General features: G+C 37.0%; 4 non-coding genes across 4 annotated transcripts; all 4 read right to left on the bottom strand.

The window, feature by feature from the left end:
* Positions 1 to 36: 36 nt before the first annotated feature.
* On the bottom strand, positions 37 to 108 carry TRNAW-CCA (transfer RNA tryptophan (anticodon CCA)). The gene has a single exon. It is a non-coding gene; the product is annotated as a tRNA-Trp (tRNA).
* A 2905-nt stretch (positions 109 to 3013) lies between these two features.
* TRNAW-CCA (transfer RNA tryptophan (anticodon CCA)) lies at positions 3014 to 3085 on the bottom strand. Its single transcript has one exon. It is a non-coding gene; the product is annotated as a tRNA-Trp (tRNA).
* A 1413-nt stretch (positions 3086 to 4498) lies between these two features.
* Positions 4499 to 4570, bottom strand: TRNAW-CCA (transfer RNA tryptophan (anticodon CCA)). The gene has a single exon. It is a non-coding gene; the product is annotated as a tRNA-Trp (tRNA).
* A 4128-nt stretch (positions 4571 to 8698) lies between these two features.
* TRNAW-CCA (transfer RNA tryptophan (anticodon CCA)) lies at positions 8699 to 8770 on the bottom strand. Its single transcript has one exon. It is a non-coding gene; the product is annotated as a tRNA-Trp (tRNA).
* Between the last annotated feature and the right edge of the window lie 13906 nt (positions 8771 to 22676).

Genomic DNA, 22676 nt, shown 5'->3' with positions numbered 1-22676 from the left:
CATCAATTAAGATATGAAAAGACAAAAAGAGCTGATTGACCCCAACATGATTTGAACACGCAACCTTCTGATCTGGAGTCAGATGCGCTACCATTGCGCCACGAGGTCAGTTGAAAAGTGTTGCTGCTCCCATACTTCACATGAAAAGTGCATGATAAAATATATGGACACCATCTTGAAATTTGCTACTTATAATCACAGTTTGGAAAAGATATAAACAAGGATGAATTAAGGTCTTCACCTTCAGATTCAGGGATTTCCAATTAAAAATTTAGAATATAGTAATAAACTCTTTTTACTTACAAATTCAAAGATGACAATGGGATGAACAAATTAATAGGTGTTTCTGACTTGCCCCAAATTTTCTGTTTTGAACTTAGTTCCCAATGATATATCTCATCAAAGGATTGTTGAAAAGATTTTATTTGGTAGAATTAAAAAAGCAATTTTTCAAACACTTTCCTGACAGGTGGCAACAAGATCATGATAATCTATTGTCAGTTAGAATACGCAGTTTCTGTTTTCAATCTTAACCCAAACATCGATCAACTTTTAAAAAGATGAAAGAGATACTTGAACGTGACATAATTTAAACATGCATCATTCTGACCAGGAGTAAGGCGCACTACCGTCAGTGTATGAGGACAGCTGTAAAACTTGCTTGCTCCCATAATTCACTTGTAAAGTGCATGAGGAAATATACAGACACCATCTTGAAATTTGCTACTTTAAATCACAGTTTAGAAAAGTAATAACAAGGATGAATTAGGATCTTCACGTTCCGATTCAGGGATTTCCAGTTTAAAGTTTAGATTCTAGTAATAAGCCTGATTTTCTTACAAATTCAAAGATGACAATGGTATGAACAAAGCGATAGGTGTTCTTGGCATTTATTACATTTATTAATGTTTTTAACTCAATTCCCAATAATATTTCTCATCAAAGTATTGTTGAGAAGATTTTAATCTATAGAATTAAAAAAACACTTTTTTAAAAACTGTTCTGACCTGTGTCAACAACATTGTGTTAATCTATTTACAGTTGGATTACCCAGTTTCTGTTTTCAATCTTAACCCAAACATTGATCAAGCTATAAAAATATGAAAGAGCTGCTTGACCGTGACGTGATTTGAATACACAACTTTCTGATATGGATTCAGAAGCACTACAGTTGAATTAAGATCTTCACAATCAGATTCAGTGATTTCCAGTCAAAAATTAAGAATCTAGTAATAAACCCTCTTTTCTTACAAATTCAAAGATGGCAATGGTAAAAATAAATTAATAGGTGCTTATGGCATTAATTACATTTAATTAATGTTTGGAACTCAATTCCCAATAACAATTCTTATCAAAGTCCTCTTGAAATGATTATAATCTGTAGAACTAAAAAATGCAGTTTCTTTAACACTGCAGCTTGGTAGCAACAAAGTCGATTTGACTTTTGTCAGTTGGACTACGCAGTTACTGTTTTCAATAATAACCCAAACATCAATCAAGATATGAAAAGACATAAAGAGCTGATTGACTTTGACGTGATTTGAACACACAACCTTCTGATGTGGAGTCAGACGCTCTACCGTTGCACCACGAAGTCTGTTGAAAGTATTGTTGCTCCCATACTTCACATGAAAAGTGCATGATAAAATATATGCACACCATCTTGAAATTTGCTACTTATAATCACAGTTTGGAAAATAGATAAACAAGGATGAATTAAGGTCTTCACTTTCAGATTCAGGGATTTCCAAGTAAAAATTTAGAATATAGTAATAAACCCTTTTTTCTTACAAATTCAAAGATGACAATGGTATGAACAAATTAATAGGTGTTTCTGACTTGCCACAAATTTTCTGTCTTGAACTCAGTTCCCAATGATATATCTCATCAAAGGATTGTTGAAAAGATTTTATTCGGTAGAATTAAAAAAGCAATTTTTCAAACACTTTCCTGACAGGTGGCAACAAGATCATGATAATCTATTGTCAGTTAGAATACGCAGTTTCTGTTTTCAATCTTAACCCAAACATCGATCAACTTTTAAAAAGATGAAAGAGATACTTGAACGTGACATAATTTAAACATGCATCATTCTGACCAGGAGTAAGGCGCACTACCGTCAGTGTATGAGGACAGCTGTAAAACTTGCTTGCTCCCATAATTCACTTGTAAAGTGCATGAGGAAATATACAGACACCATCTTGAAATTTGCTACTTTAAATCAGAGTTTAGAAAAGTAATAACAAGGATGAATTAGGATCTTCACGTTCCGATTCAGGGATTTCCAGTTTAAAGTTTAGATTCTAGTAATAAGCCTGATTTTCTTACAAATTCAAAGATGACAATGGTATGAACAAAGCGATAGGTGTTCTTGGCATTTATTACATTTATTAATGTTTTTAACTCAATTCCCAATAATATTTCTCATCAAAGTATTGTTGATAAGATTTTAATCTATAGAATTAAAAAAACACATTTTTTAAAAACTGTTCTGACCTGTGTCAACAACGTTGTGTTAATCTATTTTCAGTTGGATTATCCAGTTTCTGTTTTCAATCTTAACCCAAACATAGATCAAGCTATAAAAATATGAAAGAGCTGCTTGACCATGACGTGATTTGAATACACAACTTTCTGATATGGATTCAGAAGCACTACAGTTGAATTAAGATCTTCACAATCAGATTCAGTGATTTCCAGTCAAAAATTAAGAATCTGGTAATAAACCCTCTTTTCTTACAAATTCAAAGATGGCAATGGTAAAAATAAATTAATAGGTGCTTATGGCATTAATTACATTTATTAATGTTTGGAACTCAATTCCCAATAACAATTCTTATCAAAGTCCTCTTGATACGATTATAATCTGTAGAACTAAAAAATGCAGTTTCTTAAACACTGCAGCCTGGTAGCAACAAAGTCGAGTTATCTTTTGTCAGTTGGACTACGCAGTTGCTGTTTTCAATAATAACCCAAACATCAATCAAGATATGAAAAGACATAAAGAACTGACTGACCCCGACGTGATTTGAACACGCAACCTTCTGATCTGGAGTCAGATGCGCTACCGTTGCACCACGAGGTCAGTTGAAAAGTGTTGTTGCTCCCATACTTCACATGAAAAGTGCGTGATAAAATATATTGTCACCATCTTGAAATTTGCTACTTATAATCACAGTTTGGAAAAGATATAAACAAGGATGAATTAAGGTCTTCACTTTCAGATTCAGGGATTTCCAATTTAAAATTTAGAATATAGTAATAAACGCTTTTTTCTTACAAATTCAAAGATGACAATGGTATGAACAAATTAATAGGTGTTTCTGACTTGCCACAAATTTTCTGTTTTGAACTCAGTTCCCAATGATATATCTCATCAAAGGATTGTTGAAAAGATTTTATTCGGTAGAATTAAAAAAGCAATTTTTCAAACACTTTCCTGATATGTGGCAACAAGATCATGATAATCTATTGTCAGTTAGAATACGCAGTTTCTGTTTTCAATCTTAACCCAAACATCGATCAACTTTTAAAAAGATGAAAGAGATACTTGAACGTGACATAATTTAAACATGCATCATTCTGACCAGGAGTAAGGCGCACTACCGTCAGTGTATGAGGACAGCTGTAAAACTTGCTTGCTCCCATAATTCACTTGTAAAGTGCATGAGGAAATATACAGACACCATCTTGAAATTTGCTACTTTAAATCAGAGTTTAGAAAAGTAATAACAAGGATGAATTAGGATCTTCACGTTCCGATTCAGGGATTTCCAGTTTAAAGTTTAGATTCTATTAATAAGCCTGATTTTCTTACAAATTCAAAGATGACAATGGTATGAACAAAGCGATAGGTGTTCCTGGCGTTTATTACATTTATTAATGTTTTTAACTCAATTCCCAATAATATTTCTCATCAAAGTATTGTTGATAAGATTTTAATCTATAGAATTAAAAAAACACTTTTTTAAAAACTGTTCTGACCTGTGTCAACAACGTTGTGTTAATCTATTTTCAGTTGGATTACCCAGTTTCTGTTTTCAATCTTAACCCAAACATCGATCAAGCTATAAAAATATGAAAGAGCTGCTTGACCATGACGTGATTTGAATACACAACTTTCTGATATGGATTCAGAAGCACTACAGTTGAATTAAGATCTTCACAATCATATTCAGTGATTTCCAGTCAAAAATTAAGAATCTGGTAATAAACCCTCTTTTCTTACAAATTCAAAGATGGCAATGGTAAAAATAAATTAATAGGTGCTTATGGCATTAATTACATTTATTAATGTTTGGAACTCAATTCCCAATAACAATTCTTATCAAAGTCATCTTGAAACGATTATATGTAGAACTAAAAAATGCAGTTTCTTAAACACTGCAGCCTGGTAGCAACAAGGTCGAGTTAACTTTTGTCAGTAGGACTATGCAGTTACTGTTTTCAATAATAACCCAAACATCAATTAAGATATGAAAAGACAAAAAGAGCTGATTGACCCCAACGTGATTTGAACACGCAACCTTCTGATCTGGAGTCAGATGCGCTACCGTTGCGCCACGAGGTCAGTTGAAAAGTGTTGCTGCTCCCATACTTCACATGAAAAGTGCATGATAAAATATATGGACACCATCTTGAAATTTGCTACTTATAATCACAGTTTGGAAAAGATATAAACAAGGATGAATTAAGGTCTTCACCTTCAGATTCAGGGATTTCCAATTAAAAATTTAGAATATAGTAATAAACCCTTTTTACTTACAAATTCAAAGATGACAATGGTATGAACAAATTAATAGGTGTTTCTGACTTTCCACAAATTTTCTGTTTTGAACTCAGTTCCCAATGATATATCTCATCAAAGGATTGTTGAAAAGATTTTATTCGGTAGAATTAAAAAAGCAATTTTTCAAACACTTTCCTGACAGGTGGCAACAAGATCATGATAATCTATTGTCAGTTAGAATACGCAGTCTCTGTTTTCAATCTTAACCCAAACATCGATCAACTTTTAAAAGGATGAAAGAGATACTCGAACGTGACATAATTTAAACATGCATCATTCTGACCAGGAGTAAGGCGCACTACCGTCAGTGTATGAGGACAGCTGTAAAACTTGCTTGCTCCCATAATTCACTTGTAAAGTGCATGAGGAAATATACAGACACCATCTTGAAATTTGCTACTTTAAATCACAGTTTAGAAAAGTAATAACAAGGATGAATTAGGATCTTCACGTTCCGATTCAGGGATTTCCAGTTTAAAGTTTAGATTCTAGTAATAAGCCTGATTTTCTTACAAATTCAAAGATGACAATGGTATGAACAAAGCGATAGGTGTTCCTGGCATTTATTCCATTTATTAATGTTTTTAACTCAATTCCCAATAATATTTCTCATCAAAGTATTGTTGATAAGATTTTAATCTATAGAATTAAAAAAACTCTTTTTTAAAAACTGTTCTGACCTGTGTCAACAACGTTGTGTTAATCTATTTTCAGTTGGATTACCCAGTTTCTGTTTTCAATCTTAACCCAAACATCGATCAAGCTATAAAAATATGAAAGAGCTGCTTGACCATGACGTGATTTGAATACACAACTTTCTGATATGGATTCAGAAGCACTACAGTTGAATTAAGATCTTCACAATCAGATTTATTGATTTCCAGTCAAAAATTAAGAAACTGGTAATAAACCGTCTTTTCTTACGAATTCAAAGATGGCAATGGTTAAATTAAATTAATAGGTGCTTATGGCATTAATTACATTTATTAATGTTTGGAACTCAATTCCCAATAACAATTCTTATCAAAGTCTTCTTGAAATGATTATAATCTGTAGAACTAAAAAATGCAGTTTCTTAAACACTGCAGCCTGGTAGCAACAAAGTCGAGTTAACTTTTGTCAAGTTGGACTACGCAGTTGCTGTTTTCAATAATAGCCCAAACATCAATCAAGATATGAAAAGACATACACTCACTGGCCACTTTATTAGGTACACCTGTCCAACTGTGTGTTAAGACTTAATTTCTAATCAGCCAATCACATGGCGGCAACTCAGTGCATTTAGGCATGTAGACATGGTCAAGACAATCTCCTGCAGTTCAAACCGAGCATCAGTATGGGGAAGAAAGGTGATTTGAGTGCCTTTGAATGTGGCATGATTGTTGGTGCCAGAAGGGCTGGTCTGAGTATTTCAGAAACTGCTGATCTACTGGGATTTTCACGCACAACCATCTCTAGGGTTTACAGAGAATGTTCCGAAAAAGAAAAAAATTCCAGTGAGCGGCAGTTCTGTGGCCGGAAATGCCTTGTTGATGCCAGAGATCAGAGGAGAATGGGCATACTGGTTCGAGCTGATAGAAAGGCAACAGTGACTCAAATTGCCACCCGTTACAACCAAGGTAGGCAGAAGAGCATCTCTGAACGCACAGTGCGTCGAACTTTGAGGCAGATGGGCTACAGCAGCAGAAGACCACACTGGGTACCACTCCTCTCAGCTAAGAACAGGAAACTGAGGCTACAATTTGCACAAGCTCATCGAAATTGGACAGTAGAAGATTGGAAAAACGTTGCCTGGTCTGATGAGTCTCGATTTCTGCTGCGACATTCGGATGGTAGGGTCAGAATTTGGCGTAAACAACATGAAAGCATGGATCCATCCAGCCTTGTATCAACAGTTCAGGCTGGTGGTGGTGGTGTCATGGTGTGGGGAATTTTTTCTTGGCACTCTTTGGGCCCCTTGGTACCAATTGAGCATCGTTGCAACGCCACAGCCTACCTGAGTATTGTTGCTGACCATGTCCATCCCTTTATGACCACAATGTACCCAACATCTGATGGCTACTTTCAGCAGGATAATGCGCCATGTCATAAAGCTCGAATCATCTCAAATTGGTTTCTTGAACATGACAATGAGTTCACTGTACTCAAATGGCCTCCTCAGTCACCAGATCTCAATCCAATAGAGAATCTTTGGGATGTGGTGGAACGGGAGATTCGCATCAGGGATGTGCAGCCAACAAATCTGCGCCAACTGTGTGATGCCATCATGTCAATATGGTCCAAAATCTCTGAGGAATGCTTCCAGCACCTTGTTGAATCTCTGCCACGAAGAATTGAGGCAGTTCTGAAGGCAAAAGGGGGTCCAACCCGTTACTAGCATGGTGTACCTAATAAAGTGGCCAGTGAGTGTAAAGAGCTGATTGACCCTGACGTGATTTGAACACTCAACCTTCTGATCTGGAGTCAGACACGCTACCATTGCACCACGAGGTCAGTTGAAAAGAGCTGTTGCTCCCATACTTCACATGAAAAGTGCATGATAAAATATATGGACACCATCTTGAAATTTGCTACTTATAATCACAGTTTGGAAAAGATATAAACAAGGATGAATTAAGGTCTTCACTTTCAGATTCAGGGATTTCCAATTAAAAATTTAGAATATAGCAATAAACCCTTTTTTCTTACAAATTCAAAGATGACAATGGTATGAACAAATTAATAGGTGTTTCTGACTTGCCACAAATTTTCTGTTTTGAACTCAGTTCCCAATGATATATCTCATCAAAGGATTGTTGAAAAGATTTTATTCGGTAGAATTAAAAAAGTAATTTTTCAAACACTTTCCTGACAGGTGGCAACAAGATCATGATAATCCATTGTCAGTTAGAATACGCAGTTTCTGTTTTCAATCTTAACCCAAACATCGATCATCTTTTAAAAAGATGAAAGAGATACTTGAACTTGACATAATTTAAACATGCATCATTCTGACCAGGAGTAAGGCGCACTACCGTCAGTGTATGAGGACAGCTGTAAAACTCGCTTGCTCCCATAATTCACTTGTAAAGTGCATGAGGAAATATACAGACACCATCTTGAAATTTGCTACTTTAAATCACAGTTTAGAAAAGTAATAACAAGGATGAATTAGGATCTTCACTTTCCGATTCAGGGATTTCCAGTTTAAAGTTTAGATTCTAGTAATAAGCCTGATTTTCTTACAAATTCAAAGATGACAATGGTATGAACAAAGCGATAGGTGTTCCTGGCATTTATTACATTTATTAATGTTTTTAACTCAATTCCCAATAATATTTCTCATCAAAGTATTGTTGATAAGACTTTAATCTATAGAATTAAAAAAACACTTTTTTAAAAACTGTTCTGACCTGTGTCAACAACGTTGTGTTAATCTATTTTCAGTTGGATTACCCAGTTTCTGTTTTCAATCTTAACCCAAACATCGATCAAGCTATAAAAATATGAAAGAGCTGCTTGACCATGACGTGATTTGAATACACAACTTTCTGATATGGATTCAGAAGCACTACAGTTGAATTAAGATCTTCACAATCAGATTCAGTGATTTCCAGTCAAAAATTAAGAATCTGGTAATAAACCCTCTTTTCTTACAAATTCAAAGATGGCAATGGTAAAAATAAATTAATAGGTGCTTATGGCATTAATTACATTTATTAATGTTTGGAACTCAATTCCCAATAACAATTCTTATCAAAGTCCTCTTGAAACGATTATAATCTGTAGAACTAAAAAATGCAGTTTCTTAAACACTGCAGCCTGGTAGCAACAAAGTCGAGTTAACTTTTGTCAGTTGGACTACGCAGTTACTGTTTTCAATAATAAACCAAACATCAATCAAGATATGAAAAGACATAAAGAGTTGATTGACCCCGACGTGATTTGAACACGCAACCATCTGATCTGGAGTCAGACGCGCTACCGTTGCGCCACGAGGTCAGTTGAAAAGTGTTGTTGCTCCCATACTTCACATGAAAAGTGCATGATAAAATATATGGACACCATCTTGAAATTTGCTACTTATAATCACAGTTTGGAAAAGATATAAACAAGGATGAATTAAGGTCTTCACTTTCAGATTCAGGGATTTCCAATTAAAAATTTAGAATATAGCAATAAACCCTTTTTTCTTACAAATTCAAAGATGACAATGGTATGAACAAATTTATAGGTGTTTCTGACTTGCCACAAATTTTCTGTTTTGAACTCAGTTCCCAATGATATATCTCATCAAAGGATTGTTGAAAAGATTTTATTCAGTAGAATTAAAAAAGCAATTTTTCAAACATTTTCCTGACATGTGGCAACAAGATCATGATAATCTATTGTCAGTTAGAATACGCAGTTTCTGTTTTCAATCTTAACCCAAACATCGATCAACTTTTAAAAAGATGAAAGAGATACTTGAACGTGACATAATTTAAAGATGCATCATTCTGACCAGGAGTAAGGCGCACTACCGTCAGTGTATGAGGACAGCTGTAAAACTTGTTTGCTCCCATAATTCACTTGTAAAGTGCATGAGGAAATATACAGAAACCATCTTGAAATTTGCTACTTTAAATCACAGTTTAGAAAAGTAATAACAAGGATGAATTAGGATCTTCACTTTCCGATTCAGGGATTTCCAGTTTAAAGTTTAGATTCTAGTAATAAGCCTGATTTTCTTACAAATTCAAAGATGACAATGGTATGGACAAAGCGATAGGTGTTCCTGGCATTTATTACATTTATTAATGTTTTTAACTCAATTCCCAATAATATTTTTCATCAAAGTATTGTTGATAAGATTTTAATCTATAGAATTAAAAAAACACTTTTTTAAAAACTGTTCTGACCTGTGTCAACAACGTTGTGTTAATCTATTTTCAGTTGGATTACCCAGTTTCTGTTTTCAATCTTAACCCAAACATCGATCAAGCTCTAAAAATATGAAAGAGCTGCTTGACCATGACGTGATTTGAATACACAACTTTCTGATATGGATTCAGAAGCACTACAGTTGAATTAAGATCTTCACAATCAGATTCAGTGATTTCCAGTGAAAAATTAAGAATCTGGTAATAAACCCTCTTTTCTTACAAATTCAAAGATGGCAATGGTAAAAATAAATTAATAGGTGCTTATGGCATTAATTACATTTTTTAATGTTTGGAACTCAATTCCCAATAACAATTCTTATCAAAGTCCTCTTGAAACGATTATAATCTGTACAACTAAAAAATGCAGTTTCTTAAACACTGCAGCTTGGTAGCAACAAAGTCGAGTTAACTTTTGTCAAGTTGGACTACGCAGTTGCTGTTTTCAATAATAACCCAAACATCAATCAAGATATGAAAAGACATAAAAAGCTGATTGCCCCCGACGTGATTTAAACACGCAACTTTCTGATCTGGAGTCAGACACGCTACCATTGCACCATGAGGTCAGTTGAAAAGTGTTGTTGCTCCCATACTTCACATGAAAAGTGCATGATAAAATATATGGACACCATCTTGAAATTTGCTACTTATAATCACAGTTTGGAAAAGATATAAACAAGGATGAATTAAGGTCTTCACTTTCAGATTCAGGGATTTCCAATTAAAAATTTAGAATATAGTAATAAACCCTTTTTTCTTACAAATTCAAAGATGACAATGGTATGAACAAATTAATAGGTGTTTCTGACTTGCCACAAATTTTCTGTTTTGAACTCAGTTCCCAATGATATATCTCATCAAAGGATTGTTGAAAAGATTTTATTCAGTAGAATTAAAAAAGCAATTTTTCAAACACTTTCCTGACAGGTGGCAACAAGATCATGATAATCCATTGTCAGTTAGAATACGCAGTTTCTGTTTTCAATCTTAACCCAAACATCGATCAACTTTTAAAAATATGAAAGAGATACTTGAACGTGACATACTTTAAACATGCATCATTCTGACCAGGAGTAAGGCGCACTACCATCAGTGTATGAGGACAGCTGTAAAACTTGCTTGCTCCCATAATTCACTTGTAAAGTGCATGAGGAAATATACAGACACCATCTTGAAATTTGATACTTTAAATCACAGTTTAGAAAAGTAATAACAAGGATGAATTAGGATCTTCACGTTCCGATTCAGGGATTTCCAGTTTAAAGTTTAGATTCTAGTAATAAGCCTGATTTTCTTACAAATTCAAAGATGACAATGGTATGAACAAAGCGATAGGTGTTCCTGGCATTTATTACATTTATTAATGTTTTTAACTCAATTCCCAATAATATTTCTCATCAAAGTATTATTGATAAGATTTTAATCTATAGAATTAAAAAAACACTTTATTAAAAACTGTTCTGACCTGTGTCAACAACGTTGTGTTAATCTATTTTCAGTTGGATTACCCAGTTTCTGTTTTCAATCTTAACTAGTGTTGAGCATTCCGATACCGCAAGTATCGGGTATCGGCCGATACTTGCTGTATCGGAATTCCGATACCGACTTCCGATATTTTTTCAATATCGGAATTCGGCATCGGAATCGGAAGTTCAGTTGATTGACGGCCTGACGTCATCATGATGCGCGGTGTGTGCGCATCATGATGCGCCGTCATTTCGGGCCTTCCGGGGGTCTCTGCCGGCCTGCCGGGGGGCTGTGCCGGCCTGCCGGGGGGCTGTGTGGACTGCCCGGGGTCTGTACCGGCCTGCCGGGGGGCTGTGCCGGCCTGCCGGTGGTCTGTGCACCCTGTGGGGGTCTGTACCGGCCTGCCGGGGGGCTGTGCCGGCCTGCCGGGGGGCTGTGCTGATGTCCGGGGGTCTGTGCAAGCATCGTCCGATGGGACTACAAGTCCCATCGGGCGATGCCTGCTACCATGACAGTGATTGACACATTAGCCAATGATGGGACAGTAGTAGTCCCATCATCCGGCTAATGTGTTAAATGTTAAAAAAAAAAAAAAAAAAAATACTACATAAATACTACATGCATGCTACATACATACTACATGCTACATACATACTACATATATACTACATACATACTACATACATGCTACATACATACTACATGCATGCTACATACATACTACATGCTACATACATACTACATGCATGCTACATACATACTACATATATACTACATACATGCTACATACATACTGCATGCTACATACATACTACATACATACTACATACATACTACATGCATGCTACATACATACTACATATATACTACATGCATGCTACATACATACTACATGCTACATACATACTACATATATACTACATAATAATAATAATAATAATAATAAATTTTATTTTTATAGCGCCGACATATTCCGCAGCACTTTACATTTCAGAGGGGATTTGTACAGACAATAGACATTACAGCATAACAATAATCACATACAGTAGATTATAACAAATACCAAGAGGAGTGAGGGCCCTGCTCGCAAGCTTACAGTCTATGAGGAAAGAGGTAGACACGAAAGGTGGGTGGTAACAGTTGCCCTGATTGTATGGACCAGCCATAATGTTAAGTGTGTAACAGTACAGACACAGAGGGCTAATGGATGCATAAAGCATGTGGGAACATGATGCTGGGAACCTGGTTATGGTAAAATTTTTGGCTCTGCCACACAGGGATAGGTTAGGTTAATGTGTTGAGGCGATAGGCCAGTCTGAATAAATGCGTTTTCAGGACACGCTTAAAATTGTGGGGACTGGGGACTAATCGTATTGACCTGGGAAGTGCATTCCAAAGAATTGGCGCGGCACGTGTAAAGTCTTGGAGACGGGAGTGGGAGGTTCTGACTATTGAGGATACTAACCTCAGGTCATCAGCAGAACGGAGGGCGCGGGTAGGGTGGTATACTGAAACAAGGGAGGAGATGTAGGGTGGTGCTGAGCCATGGAGGGCTTTGTGGGTGAGGGTAATAAGTTTATACTGAATTCTGGAGTGGATGGGTAGCCAGTGTAATGACTGGCACAAGGTAGAGGCATCGGTGTAACGATTGGTGAGGAATATGATCCTGGCTGCAGCATTCAAGACAGATTGGAGAGGGGAGAGTTTTGTAAGAGGGAGACCGATTAGAAGAGAGTTACAATAGTCGAGACGAGAATGAATAAGAGAAACAGTAAGAGTTTTTGCAGAGTCAAAAGTAAGAAAAGGTCGAATTCTAGAAATGTTTTTGAGGTGCAGATGACAAGAGCGAGCCAGTGATCGAATGTGGGGGGCAAAGGAAAGCTCGGAATCAAGTATGACCCCAAGACAGCGGGCATGTTGCTGGGGAGTAATAGTGGAACCACAGACGGAAATGGCAATGTCGGGTGTAGGTACATTAGTAGCGGGAGGAAACACAAGGAGTTCAGTCTTTGATAGGTTCAGTTTCAGATATAGTGAGGACATGATATTAGACACAGCGTTTAGACAATCGCCAGTGTTTTCTAGAAAGGCTGGCGTGATGTCAGGAGAAGAAGCGTATAATTGGGTGTCATCAGCATAGAGATGGTACTTGAAACCAAATCTACTGATTGTTTGACCAATAGGGGCAGTGTACAAGGAGAAGAGGAGGGGGCCTAGAACCGATCCTTGAGGGACCCCAACAGTAAGGGGAAGGTGAGAGGAGGAGGAACCGGCAAAAGAAACAGTAAAGGAGCGGTCGGAGAGATAGGAGGAGAACCAGGAGAAAACGGTGTCCTTGAGGCCAATGGAACGGAGCATAGTGAGGAGGAGCTGATGATCCACAGTGTCGAATGCTGCAGAGAGATCCAAGAGAATTAGCATGGAGTAATGACCATTTGATTTAGCTGTTAGCAGATCATTAGAGACTTTAGTGAGGGCAGTTTCAGTGGAGTGTAAAGAGCGGAAACCGGATTGGAGAGGGTCGAGAACAGAGTTTTCTGAGAGATAGCGGATAAGACGGGAGTGGACCAGGCGTTCCAGGAGTTTAGAGATGAAGGGAAGATTAGAGACAGGTCTATAGTTAGCGGCACAATTTTGGTCGAGGGATGGTTTTTTAAGTAGTGGATGTATGATGGCATGCTTAAATGAGGAGGGAAAAATACCAGAAGAGAGAGAGAGGTTAAATATTTTAGTTAGGTGAGGGGTGACAGCAGGGGAAAGGGACTGGAGGAGATGTGACGGAAATGGGTCACTGGTGCAAGTAGTTGGGCGAGAAGATGCAAGGAGCCTGCTTACTTCTTCTTCTGTGACTGGTTCAAAATCAGAGAGTGAGTTAGATGCAGTGGGGGAGGGAGGACAGTGCATGGTATGAGGGGATTTGGAGATAATTTCCTGTCGGATCTGGTCAATTTTTTCTTTGAAGTAATTGGCCAGATCGTCAGCTCGGAGCTCAGTGGTTGGGGCCTGTACTCTTGGATTGAGTAGAGAATGAAAAGTGTCAAAGAGACGTTTCGGGTTATTAGACAGTGAGATGATGAGGGTGTTGAAATAGGTTTGTTTGGAGAGGTGAAGGGCAGTGTTGTATGTTCTAAGCATAAACTTAAAATGGATGAAATCTTCGTGTAGATTGGATTTTCTCCACAGACGTTCGGCGCACCTGGAGCACCGCTGCAGGAAACGTGTTTGCACCGTGTGCCAGGGTTGTCGCCGTCTGCGTTGTGGTGTTCTATTTATAGGGGGTGCAAATTCATCCAGGGCAGTTTGAAGTGTTTCATTGTAATGCTTCAATGCAGAATCAGGACATGAGTGGGAGGAGATAGGGGCCAATGAAGACTGCAAGTTCTTCAGAAGTTTCTGGGTGTTAATGGCCTGTGTGTTTCTATAAGTCTGGACAGTGGGGGTGACCTGAGCAGCCTGGCAGTTCTTTATAGAGAATGAAAGAAGATTGTGGTCAGAGAGCGGGAGAGGGGAGTTTGCAAAATCATCCACTGCACAAAGCCGAGAGAAGACCAAGTCGAGGGAGTTTCCGTCTTCATGCGTTGGAGAATTAGTAAGCTGCGAAAGGCCAAATGAGGAGGTTAGAGATAAAAGGTGAGTAGCAGATGGGGAGAGGGGAAGAGCAATGGGGATGTTGAAATCTCCCATGAGGAGGGTAGGGATGTCACAGGAGAGAAAATGTGGAAGCCAAGTGGCAAAATGATCCAGGAACTGATGGGAGGGGCCGGGAGGACGATATACCACCGCCACTCGCATGGAGAAGGGGGTGTAGAGTCTGACGGCATGGACCTCAAAAGAAGGGAAGACAAGTGAGGGTAGTTGAGGGATAACCTGAAAGGTACATTTTGGTGATAGGAGCAGACCAACGCCTCCACCAGCTCTATTGTCTGATCTTGGGGTATGAGAGAAGTGTAGCCCCCCGTATGAAAGAGCAGCAGCAGCGGTAGTATCTGACTGCTGGATCCAGGTTTCAGTAAGAGCCAGAAGGTTAAGAGAATTAGAAAGGAAGAAGTCATGAATGAAGGAGAGTTTGTTACACACTGAGCGAGAATTCCAAAGTGCACAATTAAGAGAGACAGATGGCATGCAGGGAATATTAATAAGATTAGAGGGGTTTCTGAGTGTAGCAGTGGGGGGGTTTGACTTTCTATAACATGGGGGACCAGGGTTGGGAGCAATGTCTCCTGCAACTAGGAGAAGGAGGATAGAAAGAGTGAGCAGATGGTTAAGTGATTTGTGAGAGCGTCTCTGGTGTTGAATGGTGGGACTGGCTGGATCTGTGCAATGTAACAATGTGAAAAGAGCATGAGTGCTATACATAGGAGAGGAAAGGAGCGAGGGGCCAATATGGATGGAGTGTGGAGAGTTAATGCCAGGGCGGTGGATGTGTGTGAATGCAGCGGCCAGGATATAAATTACACAAATGCATATGGTATATATTTGTTGTACTCCAAATGTACAGAGAGTAGATGTATATAAATGTCTTACCTGTCTCCTGCCTTGTCTAACTGCCATGTTATAACTGCCAGAAGTACTTTGATACATGTACTTCGATAACATGTGCATAAATGCCACCCCTGCATAAATGCTCCCCCTGTACATACATACAAAAAAAAAAAAGTCCCTAGTCTCACTTTATGCCATTGCTGTGTGGGAATTTCCCACACAGCAATGGCATAAAGTGAGACTAGGGACTTTTTTTTTTTTTAAGTGGCGGAGGAATACAGTGCGGAAGGATACCTACCTTCCGTCATTGGATTCCTGCAGCCCGTAGAGAACGGCAGCAACAGCTGATGCTGCAGTTCTCTACCCAAGATCGTCGTGGGACACACTCGTGGACTGCTTCGGATCGTGGGTGAGTATTTTTGTGGTTTGTTATGTTAATATTTATTCCGGAAAAGACAATGGCTTCGGGGAACAATGTGACAAGTATTGGTAAGTATGTTACTCTATGTTATATGTACTGTATGTCTATGTATGTATTGTATGAATGTATTGTATGTATGTAGTATATATGTGGTATGTATGTAGCATGTAGTATGTATGTAGTATGTATGTAGCATGCATGTAGCATGTAGTATGTATGTAGCATGCATGTAGTATATATGTAGTATGTATGTAGCATGCATGTAGTATATATGTAGCATGTATGTAGTATGTATGTGGTATGTATGTAGCATGTAGTATGTATGTAGCATGTATGTAGTATATATGTAGTATGTATGTAGCATGTAGTATGTATGTAGTATGTATGTAGTATGTATGTGGTATGTATGTAGCATGTAGTATGTATGTAGCATGCATGTAGTATATATGTAGTATGTAGTATGTATGTAGTATGTATGTGGTATGTATGTAGCATGTAGTATGTATGTAGCATGCATGTAGCATGCATGTAGTATGTATGTAGCATGCATGTAGTATGTATGTAGCATGCATGTAGTATATATGTAGTATGTATGTAGCATGTAGTATGTATGTAGTATGTGTGTAGTATGTATGTGGTATGTATGTAGCATGTAGTATGTATGTAGCATGCATGTAGTATATATGTAGTATGTAGTATGTATGTAGTATGTATGTGGTATGTATGTAGCATGTAGTATGTATGTAGCATGCATGTAGCATGCATGTAGTATGTATGTAGCATGCATGTAGTATGTATGTAGCATGCATGTAGTATGTATGTAGTATGTATGTAGTATGTATGTAGCATGCAGTATGTATGTAGCATGTATGTAGTATGTATGTAGTATATATGTAGTATGTATGTAGCATGTAGTATGTATGTAGCATGCATGTAGTATATATGTAGTATGTATGTAGCATGCATGTAGTATGTATGTAGTATGTATGTAGTATGTATGTAGCATGCAGTATGTATGTAGCATGCATGTAGTAAGTATGTAGTATGTATGTAGTATGTATGTAGCATGCAGTATGTATGTAGCATGTATGTAGTATGTATGTAGCATGCATGTAGTATGTATGTAGCATGTAGTATGTATGTAGCATGCATGTAGTATGCATGTAGCATGTATGTAGTATGTATGTAGTATATATGTAGTATGTATGTAGCATGTAGTATGTATGTAGCATGCATGTAGTATGTATGTAGTATTTTTTTTTTTTTTTAACATTTAACACATTAGCCGGATGATGGGACTACTACTGTCCCATCATTGGCTAATGTGTCAATCACTGTCATGGTAGAAGGCATCGCCCGATGGGACTTGTAGTCCCATCGGACGATGCCTGCACAGACCCCGGGAGCCTGCACAGCCCCCCGGCAGGCCGGCACAGCCCCCCGGCAGGCCGGCACAGCCCCCCGGAGCCTGCACAGCCCCCCGGCAGGCCGGCACAGCCCCCCGGCAGGCCGGCACAGCCCCCCGGAGCCTGCACAGACCACCGGCAGGCCGGCACAGACCACCGGAGCCTGCACAGACCCCCTGGCAGGCCGGCACAGCCCCCCGAAAGGCCCGTACAGACCCCAGAGAGGCTGTACAAGGGCAGGAAAGGGTTTTTCTTATTCCGATACCGGAAGTCCCATAGACTTGAATGGGACTTCCGGTATCGGAATCGGCGATACCAATACTTTTTTTAAAGATCGGCCGATACCATCCGATACGATACTTTGAAGTATCGGACGGTATCGCTCAACTCTAATCTTAACCCAAACCCAAACATCGATCAAGCTATAAAAATATGAAAGAGCTGCTTGACCATGACGTGATTTGAATACACAACTTTCTGATATGGATTCAGAAGCACTACAGTTGAATTAAGATCTTCACAATCAGATTCAGTGATTTCCAGTCAAAAATTAAGAATCTGGTAATAAACCCTCTTTTCTTACAAATTCAAAGATGGCAATGGTAAAAATAAATTAATAGGTGCTTATGGCATTAATTACATTTATTAATGTTTGGAACTCAATTCCCAATAACAATTCTTATCAAAGTCCTCTTGAAACGATTATAATTTGTAGAACTAAAAAATGCAGTTTCTTAAACACTGCAGCCTGGTAGCAACAAAGTCGAGTTAACTTTTGTCAAGTTGGACTACGCAGTTACTGTTTTCAATAATAACACAAACATCAATCAAGATATGAAAAGACATAAAGAGCTGCTTGACCCCGACGTGATTTGAACACACAACCTTCTGATCTGGAGTCAGACACGCTACCGTTGCTCCACAAGGTCAGTTGAAAAGTGTTGTTGCTCCCATACTTCACATGAAAAGTGCATGATAAAATATATGGACACCATCTTGAAATTTGCTACTTATAATCACAGTTTGGAAAAGATATAAACAAGGATGAATTAAGGTCTTCACTTTCAGATTCAGGGATTTCCAATTAAAAATTTAGAATATAGTAATAAACCCTTTTTTCTTACAAATTCAAAGATGACAATGGTATGAACAAATTAATAGGTGTTTCTGACTTGCCACAAATTTTCTGTTTTGAACTCAGTTCCCAATGATATATCTCATCAAAGGATTGTTGAAAAGATTTTATTCGGTAGAATTAAAAAAGCAATTTTTCAAACATTTTCCTGACAGGTGGCAACAAGATCATGATAATCCATTGTCAGTTAGAATACGCAGTTTCTGTTTTCAATCTTAACCCAAACATCGATCAACTTTTAAAAATATGAAAGAGATACTTGAACGTGACATAATTTAAACATGCATCATTCTGACCAGGAGTAAGGCGCACTACCGTCAGTGTATGAGGACAGCTGTAAAACTTGCTTGCTCCCATAATTCACTTGTAAAGTGCATGAGGAAATATACAGACACCATCTTGAAATTTGCTACTTTAAATCACAGTTTAGAAAAGTAATAACAAGGATGAATTAGGATCTTCACGTTCCGATTCAGGGATTTCCAGTTTAAAGTTTAGATTCTAGTAATAAGCCTGATTTTCTTACAAATTCAAAGATGACAATGGTATGAACAAAGCGATAGGTGTTCCTGGCATTTATTACATTTATTAATGTTTTTAACTCAATTCCCAATAATATTTCTCATCAAAGTATTGTTGATAAGATTTTAATCTATAGAATTAAAAAAACACTTTTTTAAAAACTGTTCTGACCTGTGTCAACAACGTTGTGTTAATCTATTTTCAGTTGGATTACCCAGTTTCTGTTTTCAATCTTAACCCAAACATCGATCAAGCTATAAAAATATGAAAGAGCTGCTTGACCATGACGTGATTTGAATACACAACTTTCTGATATGGATTCAGAAGCACTACAGTTGAATTAAGATCTTCACAATCAGATTCAGTGATTTCCAGTCAAAAATTAAGAATCTGGTAATAAACCCTCTTTTCTTAGAAATTCAAAGATGGCAATGGTAAAAATAAATTAATAGGTGCTTATGGCATTAATTACATTTATTAATGTTTGGAACACAATTCCCAATAACAATTCTTATCAAAGTCCACTTGAAACGATTATAATCTGTAGAACTAAAAAATGCAGTTTCTTAAACACTGCAGCTTGGTAGCAACAAAGTCGAGTTAACTTTTGTCAAGTTGGACTACGCAGTTGCTGTTTTCAATAATAACCCAAACATGAATCAAGATATGAAAAGACATAAAGAGCTGATTGCCCCCGACGTGATTTAAACACGCAACCTTCTGATCTGGAGTCAGACACACTACCATTGCACCACGAGGTCAGTTGAAAAGTGTTGTTGCTCCCATACTTCACATGAAAAGTGCATGATAAAATATATGGACACCATCTTGAAATTTGCTACTTATAATCACAGTTTGGAAAAGATATAAACAAGGATGAATTAAGGTCTTCACTTTCAGATTCAGGGATTTCCAATTAAAAATTTAGAATATAGTAATAAACCCTTTTTTCTTACAAATTCAAAGATGACAATGGTATGAACAAATTAATAGGTGTTTCTGACTTGCCACAAATTTTCTGTTTTGAACTCAGTTCCCAATGATATATCTCATCAAAGGATTGTTGAAAAGATTTTATTCAGTAGAATTAAAAAAGCAATTTTTCAAACACTTTCCTGACAGGTGGCAACAAGATCATGATAATCCATTGTCAGTTAGAATACGCAGTTTCTGTTTTCAATCTTAACCCAAACATCGATCAACTTTTAAAAATATGAAAGAGATACTTGAATGTGACATACTTTAAACATGCATCATTCTGACCAGGAGTAAGGCGCACTACCGTCAGTGTATGAGGACAGCTGTAAAACTTGCTTGCTCCCATAATTCACTTGTAAAGTGCATGAGGAAATATACAGACACCATCTTGAAATTTGCTACTTTAAATCACAGTTTAGAAAAGTAATAACAAGGATGAATTAGGATCTTCACGTTCCGATTCAGGGATTTCCAGTTTAAAGTTTAGATTCTAGTAATAAGCCTGATTTTCTTACAAATTCAAAGATGACAATGGTATGAACAAAGCGATAGGTGTTCCTGGCATTTATTACATTTATTAATGTTTTTAACTCAATTCCCAATAATATTTCTCATCAAAGTATTATTGATAAGATTTTAATCTATAGAATTAAAAAAACACTTTATTAAAAACTGTTCTGACCTGTGTCAACAACGTTGTGTTAATCTATTTTCAGTTGGATTACCCAGTTTCTGTTTTCAATCTTAACCCAAACCCAAACATCGATCAAGCTATAAAAATATGAAAGAGCTGCTTGACCATGACGTGATTTGAATACACAACTTTCTGATATGGATTCAGAAGCACTACAGTTGAATTAAGATCTTCACAATCAGATTCAGTGATTTCCAGTCAAAAATTAAGAATCTGGTAATAAACCCTCTTTTCTTAGAAATTCAAAGATGGCAATGGTAAAAATAAATTAATAGGTGCTTATGGCATTAATTACATTTATTAATGTTTGGAACTCAATTCCCAATAACAATTCTTATCAAAGTCCTCTTGAAATGATTATAATCTGTAGAACTAAAAAATGCAGTTTCTTAAACACTGCAGTCTGGTAGCAACAAAGTCGAGTTAACTTTTGTCAAGTTGGACTACGCAGTTACTGTTTTCAATAATAACCCAAACATCAATCAAGTTATGAAAAGACATAAAGAGCTGATTGACCCCGACGTGATTTGAACACGCAACCTTCTGATCTGGAGTTTGGAAAAGATATAAACAAGGATGAATTAAGGTCTTCACTTTCAGATTCAGGGATTTCCAATTCAAAATTTAGAATATAGTAATAAACCCTTTTTTCTTACAAATTCAAAGATGACAATGGTATGAACAAATTAATAGGTGTTTATGACTTGCCCCAAATTTTCTGTTTTGAACTCAGTTCCCAATGATATATCTCATCAAAGGATTTTTGAAAAGATTTTATTCGGTAGAATTAAAAAAGCAATTTTTCAAACACTTTCCTGACAGGTGGCAACAAGATCATGATAATCCATTGTCAGTTAGAATACGCAGTTTCTGTTTTCAATCTTAACCCAAACATCGATCAACTTTTAAAATTATGAAAGAGATACTTGAACGTGACATACTTTAAACATGCATCATTCTGACCAGGAGTAAGGCGCACTACCGTCAGTGTATGAGGACAGCTGTAAAACTTGCTTGCTCCCATAATTCACTTGTAAAGTGCATGAGGAAATATACAGACACCATCTTGAAATTTGCTACTTTAAATCACAGTTTAGAAAAGTAATAACAAGGATGAATTAGGATCTTCACGTTCCGATTCAGGGATTTCCAGTTTAAAGTTTAGATTCTAGTAATAAGCCTGATTTTCTTACAAATTCAAAGATGACAATGGTATGAACAAAGCGATAGGTGTTCCTGGCATTTATTACATTTATTAATGTTTTTAACTCAATTCCCAATAATATTTCTCATCAAAGTATTGTTGATAAGATTTTAATCTATAGAATTAAAAAAACACTTTTTTAAAAACTGTTCTGACCTGTGTCAACAACGTTGTGTTAATCTATTTTCAGTTGGATTACCCAGTTTCTGTTTTCAATCTTAACCCAAACATCGATCAAGCTATAAAAATATGAAAGAGCTGCTTGACCATGACGTGATTTGAATACACAACTTTCTGATATGGATTCAGAAGCACTACAGTTGAATTAAGATCTTCACAATCAGATTCAGTGATTTCCAGTCAAAAATTAAGAATCTGGTAATAAACCCTCTTTTCTTACAAATTCAAAGATGGCAATGGTAAAAATAAATTAATAGGTGCTTATGGCATTAATTACATTTATTAATGTTTGGAACTCAATTCCCAATAACAATTCTTATCAAAGTCCTCTTGAAACGATTATAATCTGTAGAACTAAAAAATGCAGTTTCTTAAACACTGCAGCCTGGTAGCAACAAAGTCGAGTTAACTTTTGTCAAGTTGGACTACGCAGTTACTGTTTTCAATAATAACACAAACATCAATCAAGATATGAAAAGACATAAAGAGCTGCT

Source organism: Dendrobates tinctorius, unplaced genomic scaffold, assembly GCF_039654945.1.
Source record: "Dendrobates tinctorius isolate UK_male_01 unplaced genomic scaffold, ASM3965494v1 ptg000178l, whole genome shotgun sequence".
Taxonomy (NCBI): Eukaryota; Metazoa; Chordata; class Amphibia; order Anura; family Dendrobatidae; genus Dendrobates; species Dendrobates tinctorius.
Note: the sequence above shows the minus strand (reverse complement) of the source record. Positions and strands in the feature narration are given on the sequence as shown.